General features: G+C 45.8%; 5 non-coding genes across 5 annotated transcripts; 4 read left to right on the plus strand and 1 right to left on the minus strand.

Annotated features, from left to right (window-relative positions):
- Positions 1-6,006: 6,006 nt before the first annotated feature.
- trnas-aga (transfer RNA serine (anticodon AGA)) lies at positions 6,007-6,088 on the plus strand. The gene has a single exon. It is a non-coding gene; the product is annotated as a tRNA-Ser (tRNA).
- A 5,810-nt stretch (positions 6,089-11,898) lies between these two features.
- On the minus strand, positions 11,899-11,980 carry trnas-gcu (transfer RNA serine (anticodon GCU)). The gene has a single exon. It is a non-coding gene; the product is annotated as a tRNA-Ser (tRNA).
- A 1,624-nt stretch (positions 11,981-13,604) lies between these two features.
- trnar-acg (transfer RNA arginine (anticodon ACG)) lies at positions 13,605-13,677 on the plus strand. Its single transcript has one exon. It is a non-coding gene; the product is annotated as a tRNA-Arg (tRNA).
- Positions 13,678-18,219: 4,542 nt separating this feature from the next.
- On the plus strand, positions 18,220-18,290 carry trnag-gcc (transfer RNA glycine (anticodon GCC)). The gene has a single exon. It is a non-coding gene; the product is annotated as a tRNA-Gly (tRNA).
- Positions 18,291-18,783: 493 nt separating this feature from the next.
- Positions 18,784-18,857, plus strand: trnai-aau (transfer RNA isoleucine (anticodon AAU)). The gene has a single exon. It is a non-coding gene; the product is annotated as a tRNA-Ile (tRNA).
- The last annotated feature ends 7,950 nt before the right edge of the window (positions 18,858-26,807 follow it).

The raw sequence follows: 26,807 nt of genomic DNA on the forward strand, positions 1-26,807 counted from the left end.
AATCATTGTTACAACATATTATGTAAAAGCATGTTGAAAAGAATCTACCTGCATTCCAGCGGCCCTGAGCAAGAGGCCGCTGTCCAGGAGGAAGAGATGCCAGAGGCTGCTCTAGAAACTGAAACAGAAGCGGATAAGGAAGGGGAAGATGTGAGCTCTGAAGAACTCTATCAGCAGTAAGACTTTTTTATTTTTCAGATGTATCTATTTTTTACTAAAATTCTAATTTGTCTTATAGGTATAAAATGTTTAAACCGGTGTTTTATATCCTTACAGGCCCTGAGTAGTTAAAAAGTATCAGCAGGCTCTCCGGAAGAGAGTGGCTCAAGCTGGACTCTATAGAAAGCACTCCCTGGATGCTCCTCTCCTGATTGGATTCAAACAGTACCTTACCAAGGATCTGGGAGTGGCAAATTATTCTCAGGAGGTATTTATTTTTTAAAGGCATTTAAAATTAAGCAATGGTATCTTCATTGTAAATGTTTTTATTTCTTAGCTTAAAATTCACCAATGTGAAATGATGTCAGCCATAAACATCATGACTCTATTGACTCAGGAGCCAATGGTGTGTCGTTAAGGGTCGGAACTCCCGTCTTCCCCCCCGGCCGGTCGGTCCGGAGCCTCAAGGTCCCAAAGCCCCATGGTGGCACATCCCTCGCTTTAGGTGTGTGAAAGTGTGTATTGGTTTGGAAGGGGACCATGTCTGCAGCGGGGTTGAGTGCGCTCTATTATAAACCTAGGGAATCGGGTAGTTACGTCGGCGCGGGGAGTCTGGTGAGGGCCGCGAGATCCCGGGGTGTGAGCAGCGCCAGCCGCGGCCGGGTGGCCGAGTGGTTGTCCGGCCAGGCTGCTTATACTCTGCACAAGCCGGCGCATTTTCATTGTCAAAGAGCGGACCTCGGCTCTGAGACCCTATTACAAACTGCAGGACTACGCAGGCGACGATATTAAGGGCTCCTTCTATGCAGAAGAGCTACAGAAGATAAACCCTGATGTTGAGAACGTCTACCGCATCCAAACGATTTTAGCAGCCAGGGGTCGTGGCAAAAACAAACAGCTTTTGGTAAAGTGGCGCGGCTGGAGCGATAAATTCAATAGTTGGGTAAAGGCTTCCGAGCTCCGAGACATATAGAGGTGGTGAAAAATGCCACCAGTAATTCATCCTCAAAGATGTTTCCAAAGAACACCAATGCGTGCTTCACAGAGCATCTGGCAAAGGCGATTGCCCTGGACGGGAGCTGGGAAGTGGGCCTGGTCGAGCTGCACTATCCACATACACTACACACTTTTGATGAAGACAAAGTTTTTCTGTTCGTCAGTGATGAGCTCAAGACTATATGGACCTGTATCTTACCGAGAGGGTACTACAGCAACATCGAGCAGCTCTTGGCATGAAATGAAACTGCAATGAAACGGCTGTGGAAAAATCCAAGTTAACGGCTGTAAGTCTTAAGTACAACCCCATTAGCCGGTCGGTAAGGATTGTTAGTGATAAACGGATTGTTATACAGGTGCATAACCGCCTGGCGAGGATGTTGGGTTTCAAGTCGGGTGTCGTGGGTGTAAAATCACCGCACCCCGTCGATATGACTGGCAGATTTAACACCATGTATATATACACCGATATCATAGAACACCAGTTAATAGGCGACGTCTACGCACCAATTTTGTGTTGTGTGCCCTTTAGAGGCGTGGATGGTGAATTCGTCACAGTATTGTACGACAAACCCCATTACGTGCCGGTGAGCATCGACCATTTTAACAACATCACTATTGAAATAAACACGGATCAAAACGAACACGTGTCATTTGCATTTGGAAAGGTCATCGTCAAGCTGCATTTCAGACCTGTGAAAGCGACAAACATCTAAAAGGATGACGGTCATCAAGAGCTACGGGGATCCTTCTCTGTATACGCACTACTACAAACAACAGGCTGTTATGGATTACCAGGATTTTCAGGGCTACCGGTTCAGTACGGCGCGGGTATCGGGGGTATTTTCAGAGTGCTATTTAGAAAAGCCTGCCTTTTCTGAAACGCGGGTTTGAAAAAGCTAAGCTGTACATGGCATCGGCGGCTAAAAACATCGCCAAAGACGTGGTCAGCAATGTTACAATCGCTGCCATGTTTAAGGTGGATGCACATCAGCAGGAAGGTTCGGGTCTAGCATACATCCGCAGGGTTGTCAAGAGAAAAAGACAGACGTCATCATCTCACCGTCGGGGGCCTCCGAAACCTGATAAAAGAACGGCTAAGCGCAGACAGTCAACTCATAAAAGCTTCAGGTCGACCAAGAAGGGCGTGACACACCACAATCAACAAGACATGAAACGAGACATATTTTAAATATGGCTTTTGTTCACGGCGGGTCTGCAGAATGCGCCAAGTCGGAGCTGGACATATTTCAATTAGCGCCTACCCAAACAAGCATCGAGAAAAGCTTTTACATAGATGTTCCACCCCTCACAGCCCTAACAGAAAACGCACCTCTGGAGTTCTACGTCGCCGGCAACGGAGAAGATTATTTAGATTTAAACAACACCCTGCTCTATTTGACCTGTAAAATAACAGAAGCAGACGGTCAGGACATTGATGCGGCAGCCCGTGTGAGTCTGGTGAATTACCCCATCACAGCCATCTTCAGCCAGGTTGACATCACCGTAGGAGACCGATTGATCAGCCAGAGCAACAACTGCTATCCTTACAGAGCCTTTATAGAGTCTGTCCTGAACTACAGTGACGAGACGCTGAAGACGCAGTATTCAACAGGGCTCTTTTACAAAGACACAGCCAGTCAACACGAGTCCACAATTTTGGATGGTCCCAATCAGGGGTTCCAAAAAAGAGCACCATACACAACGCAAAGTCGAAAACTGGAGCTCCTGGGTCACATTCATGCAGACCTGTTTTTTCAGGACAAACTACCCAAGTGGGCATTGATTCGTCGAATATACGTATATTTACGGCGAAAATACGGTAAATTATTTTCGCAGTAATTAATTTATTATATTTACTATATTTATTATACACGTGTAAATTAATTGCTGCGAAAATAATTTACTTCGTACACTGTGCAGAGTGCCGTATACTCCTAGTTGCGGCACACACGATACATACAGTAAAAAGCCTCAGGCACTGTGTTAGACGTGTTTTCGACGTTATATATGCGTTTATTCATGTCGTCGATTTTACGGTTGCAATTCGACGTTGATTATACGTCGAGGCGACGTATATATACGTATAGCCATATTTTCGCAGTAAATATACGTATATTCGACGAATCAATGCCCACAGCTTGGCATACAAGGGTTTTGCTGAGGGGGTCTTGCCACCTGCCTGAAAAAAAACAGTAAAATGTTTGAGTGCCTATAGAGTTTCTATTTTTATTTTCTTGACAAAAGTTGATACCATTTCCTGGACACCCCATCCCCCATCAGTGCGCGGTGCCCGGGGAAAAATCTGTAGGGGGGCGTCTGAAATTCTGAGGGGGGGATGATATTTCGGTTGAAACGGAGCTGTACGGTGCAGCTACCCAAATGAAATCTCGCAGCTATGCCATTGACTAGTGCTTCATGATAGAAGATAACGACTAGCAATCTGGTATTTGCGATGAAGTTCAGTTTCACATTTTTCGTCACTCTCACAGTTTGTATTGCCTGGAGCGAAAAGTACCATAAGCGTTCATTTTTGCAGCTACATGGATGTTCTGAATCGTTAAGAAAAAAATGTTGTAAAACCAACAGAAAGCACAGACTGCTATAACTAGTCCTAGTTATATAACGATTTTAAGTATAATGATAAACTACTGCAAGGAATCGGTCCACCTGAGCAAACAGGATCGTAATGTTGACACTCAATAACGACACTGATATGTGCAGTTCCTGGACGGATAGCCCTCCTGCCCATCAAACAGACTGAGTGACTGTTCGTGTCATTTAGTGTTGTCTGACCATTGACAAAGTACAACTATTTTTTTAGGGCGCAAATTAAGTTAGGTAAATCTTTTTGCCCAAAACTGAAGGGGCGACATTCCCCCCTCCCCCCGTGATGCCAGGCCTGTCCCCATCCTATTCCATAATGTCATTATATATAATACTATACAACAGTGACCGATCCTTACTAACTGCATGCGTTAAAATTGCACATCAGCTCATAGCAGGGGGCACATAGCCGCGATGTATTATCAATGTTAAATTTCAACCATAATATCGACAACATTAATAAACGCATACGTTGAGAAAATATCGAACCCAGCATATTTTCCGGTTATATACCACAATGCATTGCTAGTATTCGTTGGTCACCATTTTGGACACGTTTTTCAAACGTAGAAGTATATCCGCAAATATCTCAGCAATCCTCTTTTGACGAGTAAGTATGAACAATAATAATACTATCTGAATACATACAGATCTTTCTTAATATTATTTTGATTAAAATAGTATGTGAATAAGCAAAAAATGGCACATAAAATAGTGTGAATGGGGAAGATGACACAAAATCGTTTTGCCGTTTCTCTTATTCTTATTCTATGTTGTACTTTCAAACTTTGGGTACTCTTTAATTAGGACAGACTTTATTGCTCAACTGCTATGATGCAAGCCAAATTTTATACATTTATTTCAGCTTTGAGCTTAGTAAACCGTTCATTTTTTAGATTATACTAAAGAAGATATTAATCATCATTTATTTGGGAAGTAATATTATACAATTTTCTCCTAGCTGCGGTGCTGAAGTCCCACCCTACATCAACAGAAAAAGAAATAAAGGAGCACGCAATGTGTTACTTGAAGAATGCATATGCAAGGCAGGGGGCCAGGAGATCTGGACACTGAAAATAATAGGTTTTTGGTTCTAACTATTAGGACAATTAGACAGGGTTTGCAAATAGTGGACAAAAATTGTCTTAACTTCCATTGAAATATTTTTTTTTCTTGGAAATATAGAAGTTGTACATTTTAAAATGTATATTTGAATCAAAATGTGGTTTTGAGTTAGTGTGTTAAAGTAATTAGTTTTGTGTTTGTCATTACTATACTGTATATTGCCATGTTACCAGAATTTGTAGCTGAAGTTTAAGACTAGTTGTGTTTTTTATGATTATTGCCCATATGTTGATTGTTGATTGATTGTATACCATGTATAATTTGAAATACATATGTTTCAGGTGTGAATGTGTATTTTCAGAATACATTTCTAAACCTAATCATTGGCTTGGTTTACTTGTTTCTACGCCTATAAAATCTATCTTTGATGTATAATAGACCTCTACCCATATACGTATAATAGACCTCTAATGTTATCCGTATAATAGACCTCTAACCATATACGTATAATAGACCTCTAACCATATACGTATAATAGTCCTCTAAAGTTATCCGTATAATAGACCTCTAAAGTTATCCGGAACTCCAACCATATATGTATAATAGTCCTCTAAATTTATCCGTATAATAGAACTCCAACCATTTATGTATAATGAACGTCTAAACATAGACGTATAATTGACGTATAACTTTAGACGTATATTAGAATTTCATTCTAGACGAATTGTAGACCACTTTTAGACGTCTAAGGTATGCGTTTAATAGACGTATATTATACGTCTTTTGCCCACTGGGACTACTGAATGGCGTAGACCTGAAAATAAAACTCACGCGCAACAGAGATGGTGAACAAATCCCGACTAAACCGCTTCAACCGCTTCAACCAGACTTCCAGAATGGACATTGCATCGGTGAATATTTTAATCTGGTGGAAACATCCGGGAAGCCTCTGAAAGTCTTTTTTTGTGTGTAACAAAGTGGCATTTTCTTGTCCGGACGGGGAGACTTTATCATTCCGACATGAAGCCACCCTTAAGTCCTCTGAGGTGTGTCTGTCTGCAAGGCTTGTATTTTGGAAATGTTTTTTTGAAACGGAGAACGACTTTGAAATAGGCTTCCGCCGGCGCCTCGCGATCCAGGTAAGATTGTAGCAAGAACGCAGCGGCAGCAGGGCTTGCTGTAGTCGTGGCCGAGTGGTTAAGGCGATGGACTAGAAATCCATTGGGGTCTCCCCACGCAGGTTCGAATCCTGCCGACTACGTTGTCCGCCTCCAGTCGGTGTGTTCTGGCGCAAGCAAAGAAGCGCGCCTCTTTGCTGTTCCTGGTGGTTTTAAAACACCCAATCGCTTGTACCCGCTGCCTTGGAAATAAGTTCTTCAGTGTCCGCGAATGGCATTTTGCAGCTGGAAGCAGATGTCGACGCGTTTTGCACAGAGCACCAAAAAAGCGTCTTTTTTGAAAGCCCAGGCACCGAGCATTGGTGGCTCAGTGGTAGAATTCTTGCCTGCCACGTGGGAGGCTCGGGTTCGATTCCTGGCCAATGCAGTAGCTTTTGCAGCGAGCGGCTCCATCACTTGCATCCCCTTGCAACTCGCAACTGAAAACCCACTGAAGCTAAGCAGGTGTGAGCCAGGTCAGTACCCGGATGAGGGTGAGCTACAGGGAAAAACAAAGCTTCCAGCTGGAAGCCGTGTTAATGGTGCCGGCGGGGGGGCATTCACCCTGAGGTCTGTGCGGGTCCCAATTCCCCAGCATAGTGACAGAGAAATAAACATGTTTGGGCAACTTTGGTCACCCCCATTTAACTTCTGGGGTAGGAAAAGCACACTTTTCAAAACTTGTTTTTCAGCTCGAAATAAACGTGTTTTTTCAAACCTTGGAATCCCAATGTAACTGCCTGGCTCATTAGAGCCCACTGAGTCAGCCCTTAACCCCACTGTGCAGAAGTTGTCAAAACAGGTTTTTCAGCAGAAATAAACACGTTTGGGCAACTTTGGTCACCCCCATTTAAATTCTGGGGCAGGAAAAGCACACTTTTCAAAACGTGTTTTTCAGCTCGCTGTGACCTCTGTTTTACATCTCATCCAAAAGACAGCGCCCTTTTACAACACAGCGTCTCTGTCACTATCATAAGTGACTGCCATCATAAGAATATGAGTCCAATATTTTAGAATATAGTCAGAATGACATCTAACCTTACCTGTGGTGTCTTTAATCCCTATTGCTCAATGCATGGTGTACGTACTGCATAGATATGTCTTGAGAATGAGGAATGGGCCCCTGAGACCGTCATTTACCTGTTTCACAAATGATCGTATTTTACTAGAGATTCTGTTTGGGATTCAGATGTGCATTCGGACAGCAATCCCTTTCAAGAAATGATACGTACTGGATGAGGTCAAAGGTGCTGGAACACTGTATTTAGGATGTGTTTGCAGTGATTGTGTGTCTCCTGCTTCATCGCAGTGATATATAGATGTGCTCCTGTAATTTATTGGTACATGCCCAGGGCAGTAAGCAGTCTGAGGATTTATTTCCAGACGGCATAGAGCAGTGAAGCAGTGAAGTAGTGCAACACACTGGATCATTATATTATTAGAATCTATTCTACTTAAATTATTACATTATACACAATTTGAGTTCATTTTAAAAAGTAAAAGGTAATGAAAGGAATGCATTTTCATAAGAAAGATAATACCGATATGCATGTGATAATCTTCCTTATATCATGTAGTGCGTCAGTTGGACACTTTGTGGGCTTGAAATACAAAGCAAATCATGTTCTATGGTACAAGATAAATACAAAACGTAAGCTTTTATTTTAATTAGATTTGTTTATAAAGCATAAGCAATCATTTATTACATTAATATATGTGAAAATGACATTTTAGCATCATAATATTACATAAAGGTCTCTAGCTTCAACACAGTGATATATATATATATGCTCAGTGATTTATTGGTACATGCCCAAGTCAATAATCAGAATGAGGATTTATTTCCAGTCGGGCTACAGGTAGTGTTGTGAAATACTTCAACACACTGGATCGCAGATTTAGACCCCCTGCACTCTTACTCCTTAAAAACCAAAGAAATGAAGATATGTAGCAATCACATTGTAACAGGGGTGACAGTGACTTAATGCTTATACTAGTGGACTTTTGGTACCTTTAGGGTACGGTGTTCCCTGAAGGGCTCTCAAACCCCGCATTTCAGATGCCTAGCTGTATCGCTGATGTGTTGCACCTCAGAATCACTTTTAAACCTTACCTCTGGTATCTTTAATCACTTTTGCTCAACGCATGGTGAAAGTATTGCATAATTGTGTCTGAAAATGAGTAATGGGCACCTGAGAGACTCATTTGCCTGTTTCACAAATGATCATATTTGACTAGAGATTCTGTTTGGGATTCAGTTGTGCATTCTGACAGCAATCCCTTTCAAAAAACGATACATTCTGGATGAGGTCAAAGGTGCAGGAACACTGTATTTAGGATGTGTTTGCACTTATTCTGTGTCTCTAGCTTCAACACAGTGATATATATATATATGCTCAGTGATTTTTTGGTACATGCCCAGGGCAATAATCATTATGAGGATTTATTTCCAGATGTGCTAGGGGTAGTGTTGTGAAATACTTCAACACACTGGATCGCAGGTTTAGACCCCCTGCACTCTTACTCCTTAAAAACCTGAAGCGTCTGGCGTCTTGCCGACGTCGAACACCCCCCTCAGGCTGTACTCGTACTCGGCTAACTGCTGTGGAACCCTGCGTGAGCAGCCGCTGCGCCACGGTGACGGCTGGCGACCCACGGACGCCCCACTATCGGCCGGCTCCAGCCCCGGCTGGTCCTCTAGAGCCTCCCCACACGGCTCCTCCTCCCGAGCCCGGTAGGGGGCCAGGCGGTCTCGGTGCAGGACCACCACTCTCCCCCGTGTTCGCAACCTGACACGGTAGCAGACCTCGCCCACCACCCAGAGTACCTCAGCGGGCCCCTCCCACGACGGCGCCAGCTTAGGGCTGAGGCATTTGCGGCGGCGGGGGTTGTACACCCAAACCGAGTCCCCGGGCTGGAAGGCAGGCCCCCTGCAGCGCAGGTCGTAGTGCCGCTTCTGCCGGACCAGCCAGCAGTGCCGACCAGTCTCCGGGCGGCGGGCCGAAGACCAGGTCCACCGGGGTTCACATTTCCCGGCCCAGCATGAGTGAGGCCGGGGTGCACCTGGTGGATTCCTGGACCGCGGTCCTATACGCCCAGAGCGCAAGGGGGAGGTGGCGGTCCCAGTCCCGTTGGTGCCGGGACACCAGGGTGGCCAGCTGGGTGGTGAGCGTACGATTAAACCGCTCCACCAACCCGTTGCTCTGGGGATGCAGCGGTGTGGTCCGCGTCTTAGTGATCCCCAGGCGCTGGCACACTCTGGCGAAGACCTGGGACTTGAAGTTACGCCCCTGGTCACTATGTAACTCCTCCGGCACCCCCAGCCTGGCAAACATCCCCTCCAGCAGTGCATCGGCCACCGTGGGGGCACTCTGGTCCGGGAGGGCGTAGGCCTCCGGCCACTTCATAAAATAATCCATGGCCACCAAGACGTAGAGGTTCCCGGCCTCGGTGCGCGGAAACGGGCCCAAAACGTCCACCCCCACCCGCTCCATAGGAGCCCCCACCTGGTGTTGTTGGAGGGGGGCCCGAGAGCGCTCGGGGGGACCCTTCTGCGCCACGCACACTGCACACGTTCGGCAGTACCGCTCCACGTCCCGGTGGCAAAGACCCCAATAAAAATGGCCTCGGAGGCGCTGCAGGGTTTTTTTACCGCCAAAGTGCCCCACGCCCGGCTGGCCATGCACTGCTCGGAGCACCGCCCCGCGGAGCGACCAAGGCACCATCAGCCGCCACCGTACCTCGCCACTGGAGGGTACCCGCCACCCCTGGCGCAGCACCCCGTCCTTTACCTCCAAGGCCTCCCACAGGGCGCAGAGAGCCTTGACGGACTTTGGGTTTGGGGCGAGCTTCTCTCGCGTAGGCCGCACTCCGGCTACCACTCCCAGCATGCCCAGCGGTACTACGAGCGCCTAGGGGCGCTTCCTCCTTACCACCAGGCGAGGGCGTTACAATACATAGAATATGCATGTAAAACGAACAGATCTTATCGAGAGGGTTATCAGAATACAAAAGGTATATATTCAGTCAGTTACAAAGTGTTACACATATCAAGAGGACATACGTTCAGTATATCATTCATTTAGACCATTTCATAAATGAACCTGGTTATAACTTCTACATTAGATACTGAAAACAAGTACATAACTCTTAGGAATTAAATTGATATCAACTGGTTGGGATAACAATTGAATTCTCGAGCAGTAATGCAGTGAAGTTGAATACTCATCCAATCTCTGGGGATTCAGATCTCCTGCGGGCACAAAGAAACAGTTGCAGGCTTGTTGCTGTCCAATCCGCGCTCTCTGTCTAGGTGCCAGGCTGTGCTGTGCAGGTTGCGACGGTGCCCTGCTGATGCTCACTGACCGGCTAGTTAGTGTTGGCTTTAACTAGCAAAGTTTGTGCACAGGAGAAAAGATGACTGTGGGTCCCAGCAAGTCAAGAAGAAGACCGGTTCGTTCCTGATGAAGAGCTAGTTCTGAATAGTGATTCAACTGTCCACAGTTCCGACCTGTTCACGAGGCCTGCTGCTGGTGCTAACCTCGGGTGGATCCTCTGGTTACTCTCTGGCAACCTCCGCTCTAGACTCTTAGAACAAAGGAAAGTTCTGGCACTCGGACACACTGGCCGTTCCGTGGTTGTCCGGGCTGAGTCTTAGGATGGTCAGGAGGCGCGCTGTGAGAATGTCCTGCCCTTGGGAGCCTTCTGCTCCTGGGCTGTCCTGCCCTGGAATTCTCCTTTGAATTCCCTTTAGAAAACTCCACAGAAATCTCTACTGAATTCCCACTGAATCTCTCAGGCTCTCTGTGTTGCCTGTTTTTACCTGGAGGAACTTCAGCTCGTTGATTGGCTGAAAGTTCCATGGGCATCAGAGTCCCACGTGGGTTACTCGGCCCTACCAGTCCCTGATTGGTTGATCAAGGTGAGATATGAGTCACTTACTCCTGACACTTAGGAATGCAGTCCAGATGTCCATCTGGCACTCCCTAGACAGATAGGCGCCAATGGATGACCATTGATCATGATAGCCAGGCTTAGCTAAGTGCATCCCCCTTTGGGAGCTGTCCCTTATCAAGGGAAACCTTAAATCAGCCTGCATGAATAGTTTCTCTGTGGCTGCACCACAGAGATGAACAGAGAGATGAGGCCTAATTTGTGAAAGCTCAGAAACACTTAATTCTTTCTTATTAATAAGCCTCACCGCTACTCCGCCCAAAGCACTTTGAGATTCGCGTTTGGGAATGCGCCCTGCCCTACAAATAAAACAGGTCTACGGGTCTGAAACCTGCTCCACGGAAAACAGCTCTGTTGCACTTTTGATCAAAGGGAGATTCGCTGTTCTTACTTTTTGATGACATAACACCCAAAGGGGCTTCTTTGGAGCTGGATTCCAACCAGCATCCTTAAGTTTCTTGGCGGTATCCTTTACAGTCCTCTGTTCGGTCGACAAGGGACTGAAGGGGGCAGCTTTCCTCACACATACAGTGCAATGTACTGTAGTGTTCCCCTTCATTGAATTCGCAGTTCTGCATCAGACATCTAACTCGTTTCCTTAGCTTGGATTTAAGCCACGAAGCAGGCTTCTACTGTATAAACGTCTAGAGGAATCACAAACTATTTGAGAGGCCACCATCCCAGGGGGAACTCACAGTCTATCCCTAAACACCTAGCGCAGTCTCTCGAGAGACTGTCAAAAATCGCTTTCTCCGTTTGCGTTGCAAGTAAGTGAAAATGCGGTCTCAAGCCAGAGCCAATTGGCAGCAGCGGCACGTAAATACCGTTACTGTTACTGCTCGATACCGACGTTAGCCTACTATACCATGTTCAGCCACCGCTAGAAAATGCACGGCTCTAGAACCGGAGCAAACGACAGGAGGGCCAACGCCAAACGGGCACACGTGTCAGACATGGAGCGCGACGAGGATGGGATTCGAACCCATGCGTGCAGAGCACAACGGATTAGCAGTCCATCGCCTTAACCACTCGGCCACCTCGTCGAGGGATCTTGGCTGTCCGGACATGGGTTGGCGCGCTCCAGATGATCTTTTTCTTTTTTTTCCCTCGTACTCGAGGGTCATTTTCCTGTTCCATGTGCGATTTCAACATTTTCCTTGGGAGATGTCAAGCCAGCAAGCCACTGCTGTGGTTCAGTGGCCAGTGTGGAGTTCAGTGGCCCTGTTGTACACAGAAAGCACATTGCGCTCCTTGGACATGAAAAGTTCCAGATAAAAGCCATTTGTCACCCTTTCTCTTGGTGTTGATGTTGCTATTGTATGTAAAGGTGGCAAGTTGCTCGGCGAGCAGGCGGAGCACACACCGAATGCAGATGTGTCTGAGTGGTGTGTCCAAGTGGCTGCAAAAGGACAGCTCTCCTGGGGCGCTGTGGCTTAGTTGCTTAAGGCGCCTGTCTAGTAAACAGGAGACCCTGCATCCGAATCCCAGCGGTGCCTTTTTTGTTCTGTCTTCTCGAACAGAACTGGTCATTATGGACAACTGCCTACGTCTAGCCTTAATTAAATGCAAGCATTCATTTCCTGTCTTGAACGACTTGTTTTTCTTAAAATGGATGCAACTTGCAAAACATGAAATACAAACCTTGCTAATCAGCGCTCGCGGCTGGCAAAAAAAAAAAGAAGTCAGCAATGTTTTTTTCTTTACCCTTAACCCTGCTAATGGAGAAGAGTTAAACGACCGAGTCTATGCAGCTTAAACGGTGCTCATGTCAGGTTCTTAGCTGAAAGGGTGGTAAATCACGCTCACCCCAGTCCTTAATCTTTTAAAGAGGATACAAAATTGAACCTAGTCGCCACATCACATACATCCTGTTCAACGATAAAAAGGTGACATCTATCCTCGATCCAGAGTAAATCCCACGTTGAGGGCATATTGTTTTCCACTTTACCATGAGTCGGGCTCAGCTGCACAGAGGCGAGAGCAGAGCAATGAGGTCACGGGGACAGGGGAGTCACACGCTGGCGGTTTAAACACGCGGAAGAAAACTGAGGGATCCACAGTATGTGGACCCTCCGTGCGCCATCAGTCCGCACTCCGGACTCTGAATCCTGCCATCCAAGTTAAGATCTCGGCGGAACCTGAGGCACAGGTCCTTCTTAAAACGTAATCTGGTGAGCATTTCTAGAATCGTACTTGTATAGATGCAGCCTTTAATGTGTTGCTAGGTTAAAATTGATGACTTCTTGAACTTCAGTAGGCAACTGCCCTCTTGATTTCGGATTTAATTTCTTTATTACAGGGGCGCTTTTATGAAGACAGAGTCATGTTCAGGTACTTTGCTTGATGGAGGAAGCATATTTCGGACTCTGTGATCTGCTCACCTGGAAAGGTCTGCTGTACTACTACAAGAGAGAAGTAGAGTCTGGAAGAATGGACAATTTTATGATGCTTTGGAAGATTATGTTTTTTTTTTCTTTGAAATCGAAATGAATCAGAATATCAGTGCAAAAGACAAACTCTTGGTTTGGTTTAAAGAGATATGGTTTTAAAACAGACAAAATGTAGAAAACAGGTGTTTCTCACTTTTGGAAAAGAATGGACCGGGGGTAATATTTTACTAGTTGCAGTGCTGATCTCACTGGGTTACAGTCCTGCAGTGTCACACCAGGGCCAGTGGCGCAATGGCTAACACGTCTGACTACGGATCAGGAGATTGCAGGTTCGACTCCTGCCTGGCTCGGGTCGTTTTTAAACGCATCGGGCTACTCCCTATGTAGTCTGTGCTACTTCCTGCATTGTAATCGTACCCAGTAAGAGATTTCCTTCATGTAAATGAACTGCACCTGACAGCTTTAGAAAAACACCTGGGCTCAGTACGGTGCTGAGAGCTCAGCGTTGCTGTTCTAATTAGCACGCACTGCATCGGCTATGAGCCGGAACCTTTCAATTATTCCGATCAGTAAGTCAACACGTAGTCCATATGAACGGTAGAAATATTCTCTTGTCTGTCTCTTGTTTGTATAGAACTGAATGTCCCTGACAATGTACTGTTAGTTTTAATTGAAGAACGGCATTGGTGTTCAAATATACCAGACAAGTTTATGTAACTGCTCATGCGACACTCAGTTGTAATTAGTCAAGAAATAATGTCGAACAACAGCTGCGGGTTTGATTCTGAACGTATCAGATTGCAGCGCCTTTTACTTCCATTGACAAATGATAGAGATTCGAAGAGAGATCCTTCAGACCAGCAAGCAAACCCACGGCTATTTCGGTTTTCTATCTAGGCAACGTTGGTGTCTGCAATAGCATACATGAAAGCGTGATGCAATTTCTGTGGCTACATTTGTTGCACGTCATGCACAGTAAGAGTGTTTCTAACACCAAATAAAAAGTCAACAATTAGCGATCACGCCTTCTCCTCAGTTAACCCACTGAAACCCTTGCTGTTAACAGTTCTTTACTGCGTGCTTTAAGAGCACCTACACATCGTGTCGGTTCTTACAGCTTTATTCATTAGGTTTTCAAAGGCATAAGTAGAGCACCAGAGGTGCGAACGCAAAATGTGTGGTTATCTGAAGAATTGCTTTCCATGGCAGCGGGGCCAAGCGATTTAGCGTTTTTATAGTACCAGGAAAGGAGAAGCGGCACTTCGCCTCTGCCGCGCAGGCACAAGGCGACGTGCGGCAGACGCCGGAGTCGGCAGGTTTCGAACCTGCGCGGGGAAGCCCCAATGCATTTCGAGCCCATCGCCTTAACCACTCGAGCACGACAAATGCGAGCTTTTCGCCGCCGCATTCCTCCTATAATCAAACACGGACTGCGAGGTGGCTGCGGAAACCTTTTTCAAGTTGCTCTCCGTTAAAAAAAATACCTTTCACAAGATTCGTGCCGGCAGACAGACACGCCTCAGAGGGTTTAAGGCTGGCTTCACGTTCAAATGATAAAGTCCCCCAGTCCGGATGTAAAAATGCAACTTTGGCAGACAGAAAAAACATCAACAAACCAAAAATGTGGACAAGGATTTTACAAGCTGCACCACACTGCACTTTCAAAAGCATTTACATTCGTGTTAGACGCAGGAATTGCCTTTGATTTGCGCGCTTACGAACGCCATGGAAAACGAAACAAAACTAAAGCCCTCAGCTCCTGCACTTGATTATAATCCCGTTACGTGTCGAAGCAGGAATTTAAGTCATCCTACCACTGCAACACGGGGAATAGAGGGAAATGAGCACAAGCTACGAATTGTCTCTAATCAGTCCCTACAGTTGTAAGACGCCTGGAAGCGTGCACCCCCATCATTAATCTTTGCGCATCTGTGCAAGGTAAACTCTGGAGCAGTCTCTGAAACGGCTCAAAGGAAACACGTGATTGATTCCATGTGCATCTGGGGTTCATTTCTTATTTACATTTAATTCAAGGGAAAGGCTTGGGTCAGTTTCAGACGGCCTCCAACAGCGAGATTCAAGCGCCCCACCTTCAGCCCAATCTGCGCCGCCAGAACGCCAACAGCTCCTCTGGTCTCCGGGGTGCGGTTGTGACCCCGTAACCTAAAGTGTTGGTGGCAGACAAATGGAGACTAACAGGTGATGTCCTAGGACATGACTACATTGTGACACTCGGTGGGGATGGTGACCATTGCTTGGAAAAGAGTGCGAGGCCCCTTTAGAAAAACATTTTGTTAACAGGCATTCTGCCTCAGCCTAAACACCTATAGCTTGCAAAGCGCATGCTATTAGACAGGCACCTCTGCAAGACCTTAAGAGTCTCTTAAACTAGTGATAGTAAGGTATTCCCAATGGGCGATGTTCGGCTTTCAAATCATCTCTCCGTGGAAGCGCCGAGATGCAGCTGTTTAAGGCTTAGAAGCAGCTGACTGTTTTACTACCTAGCTGATCACTGTCAGTCAGGGAGCTTAGAGGTGAAAAGCCTGTCTGAGAGACAATTCGCCGTCGATCAGTTCAATATGTTCCGTACCAGCTCGGCGCACCTGAGATCATCTTGGTAGCCGTGTAGCTCATATGAGTGAAAGCGCGTGTGTCAGGACTCTTACTTGGCCATCCCAACATACGGAATTTCTTCTGTTTCAGCCACTCTGTTGTTGATGTACTCCTTTGTTTTTGTCATGTTGCAAGACCCAGCGTCTTTTGAGTTTTAGATCACAGGCAGACACCCTGACATTCTGCTGTAGAATTTCCTGATACATCTCGGAATTCATCGGTCCCTCGATGATTGCAAGCCGTACAGCCTCCGCCATGCTTCCCAGGTGGGATGAGGTTTTGGAGTTGGTATGCGGTGTTTTGTTATCTCCAAACATAACGCTGTGCACATTTACCAACAAGTTCAACTTTTGTCACGTCTGTCCACAGAACATTGTTCCAGGAGTTGTGGAACATCCATGTGGTCTTTAGCAAACTTGAGAGGGGCAGTGGTGGTTTTTTTTGGGGGGAGAGCAGTGGTTTCCTCCGTGGTGACCTCGCATGATCACCACTCCTGTTCAGATTTCTTCTTATGGTGAACTCATGAACACAGACGTAAGACAAAGTAAACCACCTGTTTGCTAGATCCCATCCCCACTCAGCTAGTCAAAGATTCCCTCGAAGGACTGGCAGGACCTATAATTAGTATGATGAATGCATCGCTTGCGTCAGGCGTCGTACATGATCAATTTAAGGTAGTGGTTCTTAGACCGCTCCTTAAGAAGTCAAATTTGGATCCACAAGTTCTTAACAACTACAGGCCTGTCTCAAAGGTCCCATTTCAATCTAAGAGTCTTGAAAGAATAGTTGTTGCCCAACATCAAATGGATTCAAATAATATACTTGAGAAATTTCAGTCTGGTTTCTGAAACTGCATTAACAAGAGTCGTAAATTATATTCTCTTAGCTACTGATGCGGGGAATGCAACAGTGCTAGGTTGCAACAGTGCTAGGAATGCAAACGTTAGGTTGCGCTTCTTCATGCTGCATCGTCGGCATGAGTGGAGCTTTATAAACGTCTGTACTTACTGCGCCCCATAAGAAATCGTTTGTCCCCGTTCAAAAGAGATTGTGCGATGTCCTGCAGCAAACCTTTGACAGTTTGAAAAGAGGAATTTATTCTGCTTCCTGTGCGTGCAGTAGTTACAAAGTTGAATGCCTTTACACGATCTGCTGCAGTTTTCGGTGGGCGGGCTTGGTCAGATGGCTTGGAAAAACGCACTGTGTTTCGGCTCGGGAAACATCATGAGCAGTGTCCTGCATGTTTTCTGTGTATAGCTGTCTTTTAACGCACACAGAACTCATTCGAAATCCTTGATTTCTCCAATTAACAAGGATCCCTTAAATGATGAGTCAAAGTAACATCTAATCGGATTAGTTTCCTTAGAGCTGGTTCAGAGTTTGCTCAAGAGTTTACCTTTCACAGATGAGCAAAGAAGAATGTTGGGGGTGCACGCTTCAAGGCACCTTACAGCTGTAGGGAGTGATTCGAGACGATTCGTGGCGTGTGCTCGTTCCCATATACCATACGCACCGGCGTGCAGTGCTAGGATGACGTACAATACCGCTTGGGCACGTAACGGCGTTATATGCAAATGCGGGACGTGAGGGTTTTCGTTTGTTCGTTTTGTTTTGCTGTGCTTTGCTTTGTTTTGCTTTCCATCGCGTTTGTAAGAGCGTAAATAAAAAGGCGATTCCTGCGTCTACCACTAATGTAAGAGCTATTTCAAGTGCGCATGGTGCGGCTTTTCAAATGCTTGTGGGCATTTCTCTGTTGTTGATTCTTTTTTTGTGTGTAACAAAGTGGCATTTTCATGTCCGGACGGGGAGACTTTATCATTCCGACATGAAGCCACCCTTAAGTCCTCTGAGGCGTGTCTGTCTGCAAGGCTTGTATTTTGGAAATGTTTTTTTGAAACGGAGAACGACTTTGAAATAGGCTTCCGCCGGCGCCTCGCGATCCAGGTAAGATTGTAGCAAGAACGCAGCGGCAGCGGGGCTTGCTGTAGTCGTGGCCGAGTGGTTAAGGCGATGGACTAGAAATCCATTGGAGTCTCCCCGCGCAGGTTCGAATCCTGCCGACTACGTTGTCCGCCTCCGGTCGGTGTGTTCCGGCGCAAGCAAAGAAGCGCGCCTCTTTGCTGTTCCTGGTGGTTTTAAAACGCCCAATCGCTTGTACCCGCTGCCTTGAAAATAAATTCTTCAGCATCCGCGAATGGCATTTTGCAGCTGGAAGCATATGTCGACGCGTTTTGCACAGAGCACCAAAAAAGCGTCTTTTTTGAAGGCCCAGGCACTGAGCATTGGTGGTTCAGTGGTAGAATTCTCGCCTGCCACGCGGGAGGCTCGGGTTCGATTCCCGGCCAATGCAGTGGCTTTTGCAGCGAGCGGCTCCATCACTTGCATCCCCTTGCAACTCGCAACTCAAAAAACCCACTGAAGCTAAGCAGGTGTGAGCCAGGTCAGTACCCGGATGAGGGTAAGCTACAGGGGAAAACAAAGCTTCCAGCTGGAAGCGGTGTTAATGGTGCCGGCGGGGGGGCGCTCACCCTGAGGTCTGTGCGGGTCCCAGTGTCCCAGCATAGTGACGGAGACGCTGTGTTGTAAAAGGGCGCTGTCTTTCGGATGAGATGTAAAACCGAGGTCATAGTGCTCTGTGGTCATTAAAAATGACATTTTAAATCAGCTGAAAAATGCTGTGAAATGGGGGGACACTTCAGGCCAGTGTAGGATTTGGGTTACAAGAACCATGAAACTGCACGAGAAAGCCCGTACACTGAATTACACGGCTTTCTATTCAAAGGAGGGCAAAAGAAATTCCCTGAGTTCGATTTTTTGCAGCACAGAGAGGACCACCGTCGTGAGGCCGGTTAGCTCAGTTGGTTAGAGCGTGGTGCTAATAACGCCAAGGTCACAGGTTCGATCCCCGTACGGGCCAGGTTCTTTTCTCCTCTCTTACCAAAGCTGTTAGGTTCCTTTCCGTGGTGAGATGGGTTGTCATGCAACGCTGCCACATAGTGCCGACAGACAAGAGTGTTGAAGGAGAAGAGAAAAGTGTTTGAAGATTTAAGAGTCTTAGGTGGAGTCAAAATCAAGTGTCACAAATGCAAGTGGTTGGATTTCCAATGTTTAATATGGTAAAAATAAGCAGAAGTTATCTGCCGGTCATGGCACAGTCTGCCATGCTTTTGTCAGATACTGTAAAGTGGTGTCGAACTGGAGCCTCACCATTTGCATATGTGAGGCTCCAGTTATACATCGAGTGTCACATTAAATGACAAAAATGAAGAGAGTTAAAGCAGCTGGAGAGGTTTTCTTACAACTTTTGAGCTGACACAGTTTTGGAAAATGTTTCCTTCACGCTGCACTGTACAACATAGGCAGCCAAGAGTCTCCAAAACAAAACAGAATTGACAGATAGGAGAAAATTCCCACTCGTCCTGAAGTTCCCAAAATCCAGCACTGAGCGTAAACAAAGTGTCTAAGTAGCGTGGGAATGCTAACCCTAACCCTAGCTGGAGTTTGAGCAATCCAGCACTGAGCGTAAAAAGATGAGTCAAAGTAACGTCTAATCGGATTAGTTTCCTTAGAGCTGGTTCAGAGTTTGCTCAAGAGTTTACCCAGTGGGCATTGATTCGTCGAATATACGTATATTCACGGCGAAAATACGACTATACGTATATATACGTCGCCTCGACGTCGAATTGCAACCGTAAAATCGACGACATTAATAAACGCATATATAACGTCGAAAACACATCTAACACAGTGCCTGAGGCTTTTAACTGTATGTATCGTGTGTGCCGCAACTAGGAGTATACGGCACTCTGCACAGTGTACGAAGTAAATTATTTTCGCAGTAATTAATTTACACGTGTATAATAAATATAGTAAATATAATAAATTAATTACTGCGAAAATAATTTTCTTCGTAAATCCTGCAATCCAGATGATTGGGGTATTGGTGCATGGCTACAGTCTGTGCTAGGAACATGGAGAGGGTCTCTGGTTCAATACATATTTGTGGGTCTGGTATTATTCGTTATGATCATATCGTTAATATCCTGTTTGAAAAACATGTGGACTAAAGCTGCTGCTTCTGTGCTAATTGTACGCCCTGAAGGGATCATGAAGGTCAAAAAATGATTTCATGGGAAAGGTTCTCTTATCTAGTGGCAGAACCTGATGGGTAGAACAATATAGCTTTAAGGGGGGTTACCCTTGGGAGTGATTCCCCTAGATGCAAATGATTTTTGTGGTTTGTTTGTTCATAATAAGATGTTTTGCAGGAACGGAACAAAGAGAAATTTTACAACTTCAGCTAGAATTGTTCTACAAAACGTCACAGCTGAGGCAGGGGAACAATGTGTAGATTTTTCTAAGAGTTATTACCCAGTTGTTGACCAATCTGTTGACCAATGTTGACCAAAAAAGCCTAGGATTATGCTGGGCTCCAGCCCACAGGGATTTACCTGTGCTGTAAGAACTAATGAGTGAATAAGGAGACTGGATTCTGGTGAAAGACTTCAGGAAAAAGAAATGGTGTTCACTCAGGTGGAGGGGGCTGTACCAGGTGCTGCTGACCACTGCCACTGCTGTGAAGGTCACAGAAATGGTGCCCTGGATTCATGCTTCCCACTGTAAAAAGGTCACAAACGAACTGAGCAAAGCGCAGGAGTGATGTCTCCACAAGGACAGATGGGGATAACCTGCTTGGGACTGATGTGCACAGCCTTTTTCCTTTTTATGTAGAAGCCTGTCACCACCCCAAAAGAGGAAGAATCTAAACACGAAGCCTCTTTGTATACAAACTGGCTGAATGAAACTGATAATGAGGGGGATATGAGTAATTTGTGGTATAAATTTATAAATCATACTGTAAAGTTAAAGAAATTTAATGCATCTTGTTATATATGTGCTTTAATGCCTCATTCTACAGCCTCACCCATGCGACTTTTTATGAAATGTACTCTTTTATTAATATCACGTTAGAAGGCTTAGACGCTATCAAACAAGAATTAAGGGGAGTTAGATTAATGGCACTTCAGAACAGGTTCGTGCTGGACCTTCAAAATGCAGCATCTGGAGGAGTCTATGCTTTAGTAGGAGACTCCTGTTGTACATATATTCCAGCTAATGACTATGATTACGGAAATCTTACGCTCGCTATTCAGCATTTGAAAGAACTAAAAGACAAGGTGAATAAAGAGAGAGGCATAAAAGATACACCGGCTTTTCTCTCCTGGTTAGAATCACTGTTTGGGCCAGGGGGAATGTTTTTCTTTTAAGTTACTAACACCGATTATAGGGGCTGTGATACTTGTCTTCCTGTTTTTATGTTGCTGTATGACATGTATTATTCCAATGCTTCGAAATATGGAAATATGGTACCTAGGGGGATAAACTGTTCATCCTTCCAGTCTGGAGAATTGGCAGCTGTCTGACGTCAGTAAGTGATCCTTAAAAAATTAATAGTTCCATGACAGTGTGCATCACCAGAAAATCAATTTCAATGCATTAAAACTCTTGTTATCCTTCTGATCATTGAAGTGTCATTGCCCCAGCACTGTATACTCTTACTTTTGACGCCTGTCTGAAGTTGGATCCATTTCTAAGAATGGTGACTCACATATCCTCATGCTCAACTTTGGCTCAACCACACAAACTATGAAGTTAATCATCTGCTTTTGCTCCAAGATTTATGTTACTAGGCTCTCTCCTGGGGATCCTCGTGTTCAAATATTGCCCTTATTGTGGATGATCCATGACAGAATTCAGGGAATTCAGAAATCTGATACCTCAGCTCAGATTCTGACTGGGCAGACTGTCATTGCCTGGTGTGAATGTGTGCATATCTGTTTTTGTGCATGTTCTGTGGCCTGTTGTACAGTACATCACAAATGAAAGGGAAATGGAAAACTAAAATAAGACTCAAGTGTTTTATCTTTCATTAACAGTGTTTCATTAGTATCTGTGCTAGATCCTGTCATCCACTGCTTACCACGACAGGCTCTAGCACAGGATAGTAGCTAATACATTTAACAATCTCACTGCACAATGTTGTATATTCAAGGGCTGATCTTCTGTACTTTTTCTTTCACTTTTCATTTCCTAGAAACTCAGTCCTGCCAGGAATAATCTGAGAACAAAATCAATCTGAGTGAAAATCTAAGCAGAGGAAGATTGTTTTACAGAGTCAACAAGGTCTAATTCAAGGTCATCAGCACTAACAACATTCTCTCTGGAGACAGGCGATAAGAAAATTGAAAGTGTGTATTGTTACACAACAGCAGAGACTATGAGTTATGCTATCATGAGAGTGGTGATGGATTTTTTTCATTGCTTAGTTTTGCAGGTTCTGTACATTTGAACATTCAAAGTGACTAAAGTAAAGGAGTTTTCCCTTTTTACCACATAATTCCCAAAGATCAACACTAATAGAAAGCCTAATTCCAGCCAAGATTCAATTACTGTCTCTCAGGCATCCCAGCAGTGGATTTCATGACTTCAGACAGCCATCTTTATCAGTGGAGAACTCAATGCTCTGAGGTTTACTGGCAGAGTCTCACACTGGGTAATATGTTGGTAAATAAGGTCCTATGGAATTCTACTATTGATAAATTCTACTATGGAACTGCGATGTGTCCTGAAAAAATCTTCTATGATAGTGGTACAGTCCATCACACCCCACCTACAGCCTTTAAAAGAGAAAAAAAAACTGACAACAACAAAGTAAGTCTGTGGTGTAATCAGCTAGGTCTTGCAAACATACTTGACCTCTTCCAGCTACCAACATTACAAATGCTGTTTACACATTAGATGGTTATTTTTTGGCTTCTGATATTATGGTGGAAAAAGAGCCCTGGAATCTTTGTTGAAGGACAAAAGACGGAAAGAACGGGCAGTGTAACCATGGCGAAGGGAAGGGAAATATTGGAGAGAGCTTTTTTCATACACTTTTTATCATTGTTTTTCCAGCCCAACAATGATCAACAAATATGGGCAGGCGTCCTGTGCCAAATCCAATCTACCTTTCTTCCAAGCATACAGGAATGTCAGTGAATTAAATATTGACATATGAAAATACCCAAAAATATGCAATCGCACATATGCAGTTTGAGCAAACATAAGACAATACCCAAGTACCACAAACTACCAGGCATCATTAGCAGTTCAGGTGGGGAGCTGTGTCAGCATGCGTAGGCTGCAAAGGAACAAGTAATAGGTCTATTCCATGCTTAAAAGAGAAGAAAGAAAACACAACATTTCAGCCGTGGAGCCCTCACACCTGAAGAAGGCTCCACGGCCGAAACGTTGTGTTTTCTTTCTTCTCTTTTCATCTAGTGTCATTAGCCAGTTCCTGTCAAAATAAAATAGAAATGGATAACATTCTAGAGAGAGTTTGAAATACCAAGGTACAATTTAAAACATATTTCTTCCACTACAACCACAATATTTTGGAGAGATAGCTGAGCCTAACTGTTCTGGCATGCCCGTTAGCCTCCGTCCTGCTTCAGCAATGAATGCAACGGGGCACATTCTGAGGGAGATGCGGTCAATCAGGTTGCAGGAAAACCACGCTATGCTTTTTTTTGAGATCCTGAAAAGGACAGAGGGGCCATGTATATGTGTGCAGCTGGATATGTAATTGCAGGTGGCGTAGCAAATTCTGCTGAAGCCCCACTGCCTGGTGTGGACGGTAGCTGTGCATGTTGCAGCAGAATTGTGCATGTGAGATCAAGGGGGCATGTCATGTGTTTGAGCACTTCACTCCCTTCCGGAAGAGTCCCAAAAATTTGTAAGTTCTTTGGATGACCTGTGGACCGATCTTTCACGATGAAGAATTCCTTAAGAAGAATAGATCTCGGCCCACCATCCCAATGCCTCCATCTCAAAACAGCAACCTCCCACTGCCCTTAGTCTGCAAGGCAGTCCTTTCAAGTGCGATGATGACGCCGGGACCTTCGTTGCCTATTGTACGAGCTGAACTTTTGTGCTCATCAATTCAACGCTCTTTCCATCAACTCATCTTGTCTTTTGACGCTTTGTGTTTTGTGCTCCTTTGACTATCGGCATATCGGGTGACTGCAAACACTGAAGTTCTTGCTTACGGAGTGTGGAACAGTGTTTTCAAGTGATCGCTGTTCTGTCATGTTGACGCCGAGTGAATCTTTCTTTGGCAACATGGGCAGGCTGACAGCAGCGCGAGCGAAAGTAATGGCAAATTTCTTGACTTATTTCTGAATGTGAATGTTCTTTAGAAAAGGGATGCGGCGTTGCTTCTCCCCCGTGTAAAGGTCACGCATTCCAGACGTGGTTATGAGCGAACAGTTGCCGCAAGTGTTTGAAAAGAGCAAGAGAGGAAGCAGCCCTGCCCCGTGTGAGGATCAAACTCAGGACCTTCAGATGATGAGACTGACGTGCTACCAACTACGCCAACGAGGCCAGCTGCAGTACACAGCTGGAAAGTTTGCCTCATGGATTTCAGTCGCCCGTTCCCTAATCTTTAGACGCCCTCTGCTGGATGTTGCATTTGCCTTTTGATCTCACCGATACTTTTTTGGTCTGTTTCTGTTGCGAGTCTGTTTTTCAGATCTCACCTAGCACAAGTCTCTCTGGCTGAAGTGGCCTCTCTGCTTCAGCATCGTGCCCTCACTCAGCCATTAAAAACGTCACTCGGACTTCTGACATGCTGACATGAAATGTCAAGAGAGAGTGGCGGAGACGCTTAAGGCAGAAAGAAGATGAAGAGGGGGCGTGGCTGCGAAATGATTGACAGCTGCATGACGCTCTCCATGCAAGGCGTGACCACAGGCTAAAGGAAACCTTTCGGCACATCAAGCTCTAAGCACACGGGAAATGATCCCGCTACCTCTCGCATGCAAAGCAAGCGCTGTACCATGCAAGCTAACCCCCCTCGCTGGGGCTCATGCCTCGGTGTCGCCTAGAGCCACTTGTTCCCCTCTTACCGGGTGCAGTTCACTGCCCTTCGTCTGCAAGGCAGTCGTGTAATTGCGGCTTTCTTGACTTATTGATGAAGGTCTGACTGGACGAGCGAATGACGCCTCTCCCCCTCAAGCTCGCTGACAGAATAAAATGGAAAGTGCTGCCGTGGCTCATTGGTTTAGGGGTATGATTCTTGCTTAGGGTGTGGGAGGTCCTGGGTTCAACTCGCGGATGAGCCCTTGTGTGTTCTTTTTGTCCTCGTCCACAAGACTGGGAACTGATATCCACATCACCTTGCAGCATCTGCTTATGGCAAACGATGGAATGTGACTAATGACTGAACGAGCCTGGTTAATACTCATCACGTGGCACAATGAGAGCGTGCAGTCAGCTGTCCAAGGCAGCAACCTCATTGCTCGTTCAAAAGAACACGTACTGAAAACTCATCACCACTATGTCGTAAATGAGCACCGCGATCGCTTGTTGTCATGCGTCCTTACTTGGGAAATGCAGAAGCAAAAACTGCCCTCTCTCAGCCACCGAAGCGTGTGCGGCTCGCCTTGCACTCTCTGCGCCTCGCATATTTATGGAGCTGTCTGCTCTTCTTTCTGTTGAAGTACGCAAGTTACGGGGCGTACTGCACACTATGATGTGCTCGATGACAGCTTTCAAGATTTGAAAACTATGAGCTTGATGGCTCAAGTCGAACGAATGTGGTTGTTACGCAATTGATGATCAAACGCACGTATTCTAACGATTCGTGAGAGAATGTTCTAAAGGTCCCTGGCTCGATCCCGGGTTTCAGCATTTTGTTTCATCGCGCCCTTTGTTCCTCTCTCCAGCGCCCTCTGCCTAAAGTGACGCGTCCCTTTCTCAGCCCGAAACGCAAGCGAGACACCAGCAACACTCCCTACAGGTTTCCGTAGTGTAGCGGCTATCACGTTCGCCTAACACGCGAAAGGTCCCCGGTTCGAGACTGGGTGCAAACAGCCTCTTCTTGTACACTCCTGCACTTCACAGAGGTTTTGAACCACCAGTCATTTGTTCCCAATGTATTTCGGGTGCCTTCATGCACTCTTGTACCAAACGCATGTTTTTTCTGTACCTGGAGCCGATCATTTGCAATTGGGCTGTCCCGACAGACCAAGACGAGCTCTGTCGGCTCAAAAGCAGCGCAACACCTGCGAGAACAACAGAAAGATTAGTACCCAGCGGGGGCCTCTTAGTGAGCCCAAGATCTAATCAAGAATCGACTCCAGAAACAGGGCTTGGCGCATTGTTCCATACTCCGACCACTCTTGGTGTAAACAGGTCCCCCCTGGTCTCTGCATGAAATGCACTTTCCTGCGTTTGCTTTGGTGTAACTGGCTTCCCCTGCATGGGCGAATGTGAAGAAGATCCTTAGTAAGTCATTGAAGAAACCCGAGAAGAGGTCGGAGTGGCCTCTGTCGTTCATCAACGATCCAGTCAGGCAGTACTCCTCTGTAAAGCGCCGTTCGTTCACATCGATTGGCTTTTTTTTGCCTTCATTCATGCAAGTAGTAAAAGCAGACGCCCCTATTCTGCCGTGACCCGGATTTGAACCAGGGTTGTTGCGGCCACAATGCAAAGTACTGACCACTATACGATCACGGCGAGTTACCGATACACACGTGGCAGGGCAGAAAAGGCTGTGCTCTCTTCGTGTGACATAATTCGGAAAAGTCCTGACGTTGCATTTCAACTGAGCCCCAGTATACATCGACCCTTCGACACTCTGAGTGACAACTCTCTTGCGTGTTTTCTCATATTCATGTCGTTTGCTTGCATGATGCCCGGAACAGCAGAGTTGTGCATTCCCATATGGTCTAGCGATTAGGATTCCTGGTTTTAACCCAGGCGGCCCGGTTTCGACTCCCGGTATGGGAACGTGTCAATTTTGTCTCCTGCTTTCCAAAAGATC

This window comes from Lepisosteus oculatus, unplaced genomic scaffold, assembly GCF_040954835.1.
Source record: "Lepisosteus oculatus isolate fLepOcu1 unplaced genomic scaffold, fLepOcu1.hap2 HAP2_SCAFFOLD_40, whole genome shotgun sequence".
NCBI classification, from domain to species: domain Eukaryota; kingdom Metazoa; phylum Chordata; class Actinopteri; order Semionotiformes; family Lepisosteidae; genus Lepisosteus; species Lepisosteus oculatus.